The sequence below is a fragment of the Sceloporus undulatus genome, chromosome 1, assembly GCF_019175285.1.
Source record: "Sceloporus undulatus isolate JIND9_A2432 ecotype Alabama chromosome 1, SceUnd_v1.1, whole genome shotgun sequence".
Lineage (NCBI taxonomy): Eukaryota > Metazoa > Chordata > Lepidosauria > Squamata > Phrynosomatidae > Sceloporus > Sceloporus undulatus.
The window spans coordinates 109194015-109201961 of record NC_056522.1 but is presented as its reverse complement, the minus strand read 5'-3'; the positions used below and the strand labels follow the sequence as shown (position 1 = coordinate 109201961).

The 7947-nt window shown below is 44.0% G+C and overlaps 1 protein-coding gene across 1 annotated transcript in view; it reads right to left on the bottom strand.

The window, feature by feature from the left end:
* The window catches only part of TRAF3IP2 (TRAF3 interacting protein 2), a 39085-nt gene extending 36148 nt beyond the window's left edge, over positions 1-2937 (bottom strand). The window contains exon 1 of the mRNA XM_042445008.1: positions 2783-2937. The gene's annotated coding sequence lies outside the window, so the exon portion shown is untranslated. The remainder of the gene's footprint in view (positions 1-2782) is intronic.
* Between the last annotated feature and the right edge of the window lie 5010 nt (positions 2938-7947).

The following is a 7947-nucleotide window of genomic DNA, read 5'->3' as shown; positions in this document are numbered from 1 at the left end:
ATGTCTCACCATTGTGAATTCATTGTAAATTAAAAGCCACTTAACACTATGTCTCACCATTGTGAATTCATTGTAAATTAAAAGCCACTTAACACTTTGTGGCGTTGTAATTTGATCATTGGACTAGGGCTCTGGAAACCAAGGTTCAATCCTGGCTCAGCCATGTAGTTCCACTGGGTGACCATGAGTAAGTCACACTCTCTCAGCCTCAGAGGATGGCAATGGCAAACCTCTTGTGAAGAAAAATGCCAAGCAAATCCCATGATAGGGTCACCTTAGTGTCACCATAAATTGGGAACCACTTGAAGGCACACAACAACAAGAATACAGTGGTTCCCCCACATTCACTGGGGTTAGGGGTGAAGGACCCCTGTGAATGTGGAAAAACCACAAATAATAAAAGCACTATTCTTTTTATCTATGAGAACACCTCCAGTGCAACTCTATGGTCAACACTTGCCAGACGTTGATCACAGAATCATGCTGGAGGACCTATGAATGCCTAGAGAAATGTTTTCTCTAGGAACTTCTAGGTTTTCCAGCACAACTCTATGGTAAACTTCTGGCAAAGTTGCAATGGAAGACACAGAGATTTCTAGAGCGGACATATTAATCAAAACCACAAATAATCAAATCTGCAAAAGTCAAAGCTGCAAATGTGGAAGGCCAAGTATACTTCACATTTCTTGTTGCCTTATGCCAGAATTGCAAAGCTTGCCTCTATAACCTCTATATAAAAAAGCATCTGTCTTGCTTTTTCTAAAAGAGCAAACATTAGGCCAAAATTACTCAGCTTTTGGAAAAAGAAGACTTCCAAGAATTCTTTGAATCATAGTAATTTTGAAGCACACTACAATCCATTTGTTTCTAGATGTGCATGTGCATGTATACAGCAAAATATGTGTGTGAGTCTGACATTTCCCCTTGCATGCAGACTTTATTTATTCAAATTTATTTTAATAACCCATCCACAGAGCATTCTATATGTGCTCATTCTGAAACAAGTTCCACTGAGTTCATGGTTTCATGCCTCAAGTAAGTGCACATAGAATCGCAGCCTATGTGGTTATATAACATGAAACTCAGAAATTCTAGCCAAAGCCTTGTAGAAATATGCAACATGATTCTCAAACTTTGGTGCTCCAGATGTGGCCTCTTAATCATTGGCCACACTGACTAGGACTTCTGTGAGCTGAAATCCAAAACATCTGAAGGAGCAAAGGGCAAAGAGGCATGGATAATAGGAGCTACAGTCACACTCTCAGCCACAGAAAACCCTATGATAGGTTCACCTTAGGGTCAAATTGGAAAGGACTTGAAGGCGCACACAACAACAGCAACTAGGCCTCTAGCTGTCAGATCTTTTTTGCCATTTCTTTTCTAACAATAATGGAGATTATTAGGTGGTGTAGTAGTTTGAGCATTTGACTACAACCCTGGAGATCAGGACAGTAACATCCAAAATTCACCAAATAGTGATACCTTTATTGGACCAATCAAATAAAAAAACAACAACATGTTACAAGCTTTCGAAACTTCACTGGCTTCTTCATCAGGCAAAAAATGTTTTAAAATGTTTTAACATTTAACTGGAGATTAGGGTTCAATTCCCAGCTTGAGCATAAAAACCCACTGGGTGACCTTGGGGAAATCACACTCTCTCAGCCTCAGAGGATGGCAAGGGCAAATCCCCTCTGGAGAAACTTGCCAAAAAACAGGTTTGCCTTTGGGTCGCCATAAATCAAAAATGACTTGGAGGCTCACAATCCCACAACAACTATGTAACAAACATTTTTTTTAAACATGGACAGAGCCAGCATGATGTACTGTAGCGGCTTGAGTATTGGACTACAACTCTGGAGACCAGGGTTTGAATCCCAGCTTAAGCATAAAAACCCACTGGGCGACCTTGGGCATGTTACACTCTCTTGGCTTCAGAGGATAGCAAGGGCAAACCCCCTCTGAAGAAACTTGCCAAGAAAACACCATGATAGCATCGTCCTAAGTTGCTAGATTTATAAATTGACAGATTTGCCTTTGGGTTGCCACATGACTTGGGGGCACATAACAACAATTGCAAAATAGATGCATGCTTTTTTGAACGTTGTCAAAATATCCCACTTTCCTCAGAGTCTCCTTCTTTGGAGATCTTTAAACAGAGGCTGGATGGCCATTTGTCATGGGTGCTTTGATTGTGTATTCCTGCATGGCATGTCAAGAGAATTATAGAATCCTAGAGTTGGAAAATACCCCCAAGGACTATCCAGTCTGACCCCATTGTGCCATGCAGGAATGCACCATCAAAGCACCCCTGACAGATGGCCATCCAGCCTCTGTTTAAAAACCTCCGAAGAAGAAGAGGTTTTAATAACATAACAATAACACCACAGTTGGCTCTCTGTATCCACGGATCTTTTATCTGTGGATTCAAGCATCATCCAAAGCTTGAAAATATTCCCCAGAATATACTATTTTTGTACAATAACTGCAGATAAGGCTTATGCAAGCTAGGGATTTCAAATTTCTGTAGAACAACTTCAGAAATGATATACTTAAGGTTGCAAAATTGTGTTAAATAAATTATAAATTATATAATAAGAGGCACAATTTTACTGTGCCACTGTATATAATGGGACTTTAATGGGACTTTGTATATAATGGGATCCTGGATAACCAAACCCCAGCCAAGGCCCTACTACTACTACTAATAATAATAATAATACTATAAAGTGGATCACTTCCAAGGGGAAGGTGTGGGGTGGGAAGTCTTCCCAGCACTCACCCCTGAGCAGAGAGAAGGGCCTGCTTGCCCACTTGCTGTGGGGCTCTCCTCCTCAGGCCTCTCCTTGGGGCCTTTCCTCCTTCGCAGCCAGGTAATAAATTGCTGAGTCAAGCCCAGCTCTCCACCAGGAAGTGAGGTTCTATGCAAATCTCTCCCCAAAGAGGAGGGAAGGCAGAGAAGGAGGAGGAGGAGAGAGAGCCTCCTCGGCTCGCCTGCCCCAGCCAGCAAGGCGGAGGGCCTGCAGAGCCTGAAGGAGGAGGAGAAGTGAAGGGCCCAAGGTGTGCTTCCAAGGCCAAAGACCAGGGGACTGCAGAGGAGGACAAGGCACCACAAATGGAGGGCATTGCCACATAATAAGAGCTGAATAAACACTCAGAAACATAATAATACATTCATGCTTCAAAGTGGAGGTCATTACCAGATGTAAAAGCTCAAAACACTCAGAAGTATAAACCCATACTTTTTGCCATGCTCAAAATGGAGGGCATTCAATGAAAAGTGGAGGATGTCCTCACATATAAAAGCTCAAAATAAACACTCATAGAAATATAAATCAATCCTCCATAGTCATGTTCAAAATGGAGGACATTGCCACATATAAAAGTAGTAGACCCCTGGGAGACCAGACTTGAGATCCTGCTCAGCCATGTAAACTCACTGGGTGACCTTGGGAAAATCACACTCTCTCAACCTTATTAGATGGCAATGACAAACTCCCTGTGAATAACAAATCTTGCCAAGATATCCCTATGCTAGGGTTGCCATAAGTGAGAGAGTTTAGAGGCACTTAACCACAACAGTTTGTATCCTGTATTGATGCTATCAGGGTTAGGATCAGGTGTATTATTATTCTTTAAAGACTGCACTCAATAGACTATGTTGCTGAAGGAGGGCAACTAAAAATCCAAAGGCACAAAGTGTTTGTTGTTGTTATACAGTCATCCCTCCTTATCCACGATTTTTTTTTTAATCCATGGATTCAATCATCCATGGCTTGAATATATATATTAAAAGTATCAATTCCAAATAGCAAACCTTGATTTTCCATTTTATATAAGGGATACCATTTTACTATACCATTGTATTTAATGGGGCTTGAGCATCCATGGATTTTGTTATCCACGGGGGGTCCTGGAACCAAACCCTAGTGGATAACAAGGACCCATGGTATATAAATGAGACAACTGTAACTGTAATAGCTATGGGTGGCAGATGTCTTGAAAACCTGCTCTCTAGGCTAAGCCAGGCAGGGAGGCGGGGAGGGTGGCCCACAGCCATGGGGAGGGGTGGGGCTGCCTCCAGGGCCTTGCTGGGGGGGGAGGTCCTGGGGGAGGGGCTAAACTGGGGTGAGACTGTGTGGCCCCGCCCCAAACTGGGAAAGTCCCACCCCCAGGCGGGATATGGCAACCCTAGATGGGACCAGCTTGATTTCTGCTGCTCTAGAGACTAGAACACAATCCAGTGAATTAAAATTACATGAAAAGAGATTCTATCTGAATATTGCAAATAACTTATTTACTGTAAGAGCTGTTTTATGGTGGAATGGACTACCTCAGAAGGAGGTAGACTCTCTCTTGGTTAAGGTCTTTAAACAGAGATTGGATGAGCATCTTTCAAGGGTGTTTGATTATTTTTAAAAAATATTAATATAAATACATGTTTCTTAGGCATGATCAAAATGGAGGACATGTTCCTAGACAGATGGCAGAAACGGACTTCCCTTTCTGGCCAACCTTCCTTCCCCATTCCAAACAGCACATTTGGGCATTGAAGAGGAGGAAGAGTGGAAAAGGCAGAGGAGGAGGAAGAGGAGAAGAAGAGGAGGAGGAAGAAGGGGAGGAAGAGGGGAAGAAGAGGAGGAGGAGAAGAAGAGATGGAGAAGAAGAGGAGGAGGAAGAAGATGAAGAAGAGGAGGAAAAGGAGGAAGAAGGAAGAGGAAGAAGGGGAGGAAGAAGAGGAGGAGAGGAGGAAGAAGAAGAGGAGGAAAAAGATGAAGAAGAGGAGGAGAAAGAAGAAGGAGGAAGAAGGGGAGGAAGAAAAGGAGGAGGAGAGGAGGCAGAAGAAGAAGAGGAGGAGAAAGAGGAAAGGCTCTTTCCTCTGCCTGGCAGCCTCCGTCGCCAACGGAGGAAGCCAGGCAAGGGAATGGGGCCTCGCTGAAGCGAAACTCCAAACCCCTGCCTGGCTGCCTTCGTCGCTGTTTTGCCCCCACCCCCGGGATTCCCCCCCCCCGCAACGGAGGCAGCCAGGCAGGGGTTTGGGGCTTCGCTTCAGCCATCCTCCAAGCCCCAGCCAAGCCTGGAGGACTCCGCGATCGCGGAGGAGCCTCCAGGGCATGGCCAGGGCTTGGGAGACAGCCGTCCTCCAAGCCCCAGCCAAGCCTGGAGGACTCACTGGGGGGGGAGAGTCCCGGGGACGGGGCCAAACCGGGGCGGGACCGTGCGGACCCGCCCCAAATCGGGAAAGTCCCGCCCTCAGGCAGGATATGGGAAGCCTACCTACCTTTGCTTTAGGCAATGGAGTGAAGTGCCTCCTCTCTCTTGTTTTATCTTTGCCCATCAACAGCCATAGTTAATACTGAATTTGCTACTTCACCAACATTCCCACAAGTTTTGTTTTTCTGTTGCTATTCACACATACAACCTGCTCATTTATAACTATAAAGGTCTGTTCCTAGGCACTTCGCTCCATAGGCTTCCGAGTTTATCACACAGGACAGATCCCATGCAGAAACTTGGTTTAAAGCGAAACACACAAACACACTGGCAAAAGTCTTTTTTTTTTCCACATGAAGTTCAGGATTAACCTGAACAGAAATTAGAAATAACCCGCAAAAGTGGGTAGTTTTTCAGATGACGCTTGCGTCACTGAGAAATAACCTGACATTAATCTGAATGCAAAGTTGGCAAAACCCATTCCTTTTTACATTCGGAAACTTCATGAAAGTAAAAAGGAGTGTGTTTTGTCAACTTTGCATTTGGATTAATGTCATTTTATTTCTCATTGATGTCAACGTGTTTGAAAAACAACCCGCAAAAGCGGGTGTTTTGCGGATTTTAAAATTTTGTTTCTGCATGGGATTTAACCAATTTGCCTGCAATTTGCTTCCTTGTGATAAAGACCTTAGACTATGAATGCTTATTCTGCTAACTTACCCTACTAACTTCTTTCTCTCAGTCCCAAAGGTGCTATAAGTGCCTTTTGCATACTGATCCAGACTAACATGGCTGTCATTGAATAAAAATGGGTATTACACAAGGCAAAGTTCTCACTGTTAGCTGATAGCTGTCTGGTGGTTCCCTGATCCTAAACATTTATCAGATTGTGTTTGTAGGAATTTGGCAGCCAACAGAAGAAAACTATTTCCAGCTGTTGGTCTTATGTTTGTTTCAGGAATCTTTGGCTTGTTAATGGAGAAATCTATAGACTGGCATAAACAAGAGGCATGCATCCTGCCTTTGTTGGGTAGAACTCAACTTGAAGTGTTAATATTTTATATTTTTGCAGGGGGTTTAAATGTTTAAAACCTACTGGATCCCACCCCCTGAAAGCCTCTTGGAATGGGTGTATTTTAACTAGTTACTTTTATCCAATGGAAGAGAAAGGTTAAGTAATAGAAATCTTAGCCTTTACTTTCTGTGAGAAGTAGGTATCACATTTCCAACTTATAGCAGCTGAGCTTCCTACTTGTGTAAAAGCTGGGAATGACAACCACGTGTCAGCTGCCCTGAAATAAGTGAAGAATATTTTTTTAAGTGTAAGTGCTAATGTGTTTTGGGTTTATATTAGGGACTTAGGCATGCAGCAGCTGCCACATGGACCAAGACCTCCCTTTGGCACCACACACAAGAGAAGGGAAATAACCAGCACACAGAGATAGTTGCAAACAGTGAAAAAAAAATGTTTACCATGGGGAGAGACATAGGGGCAGACTGGAACTGGGAGTAGGAAAAGGAAGGGCATAAGCAGTGAGACCCCTAAGCTCCCTTTGAAGCTGACCCAATGCAGGGAGGGGGAGACAACAAAGAGAACTGGGTAGTCCATCCATGGGAGGCACTTGGGTAGAATGTTATCCCTCCTGTGCCTTGAGCCCCAGAACCACCCCAGCAGTGTCAGAGACCAGAATACAGGCATGCTCATCTCTTTGCTCCAGCTGGGCAATCTTTTTGTGGTATTCCAGGATTAGGGAGATGCAGCCTCTCCATGGCGTGGGTGGTACAAATGATGGCTTGTGACGCTGGGCACCCCTCTATCCCTCCTCTCCCCCCAGGCCACATCTGTTGGAGCTCTGGAGCTGTGGTCACTGCTGTCTCCACTGACGGGTACAGGAGAGCAGGATGAACCCCCTTTCCATTCTTCTTGGCCAATTCCTCTACTGTCTCCATTTCCGCTTCTTTCTCTGTGTCCACATTGACCAGTGCAAAATCCAGAGAGCTCTGAGCAACTGACACTCAGAGGCATTCCCCTGCCCCTCCTCTAGGGGGTCTTCTCTAGGGGCTCTTTTTCTAGTAGCTGGGGACAGGAAACCTCCCCCTCCCCCTCATGGCATGACATTGCAACAAGAGTGCCTTAGGACAGAATACAGCAGCTCCAATGTGTGGCAACATGGGGCAGGGCACCAAGTGGGCATTGCATACAGATGCACCAGTGCAGTGGTCCCAATGCACATTGGACACTTTGCTGGCTCTGTTCTCTATGTTATGTAACAACAGCCCTCTACTGGATATGGATGATACAAAACTGCCCAGTTCTAATTCCAGCATACTTCAAGTCCACTTATTGAGACAGAGTTCCAATACATGACTCCAGTCCTTATGTTTATTTTCTTAGAATGATTACTCCACACCACTCTAGGATGTTCAACTGTGGGAAGAATACTGTGGAGGAATATTTGTTTTCTCCTGCAGTGGAGAGAAAACTACCACAGCTTTTCATCCTTGCAGAAAAGGACAAAATAGTCAAGGATTTACCTCTGTAATATATATTACTTTTATTTATTATTCATATTTTTCTTTTTCCTTGGAAATTATTCAGGCTAGAACAATCTGTCTGAGATCTCTGATAGCTGATGCATATTGCATTACTGAATTAAAATTGGAGAAACGCTTTATGATTACTTTTTTTAAAAAATTGTAATAAAAGGGTTGGAATCATCTCCCTACTCTGCT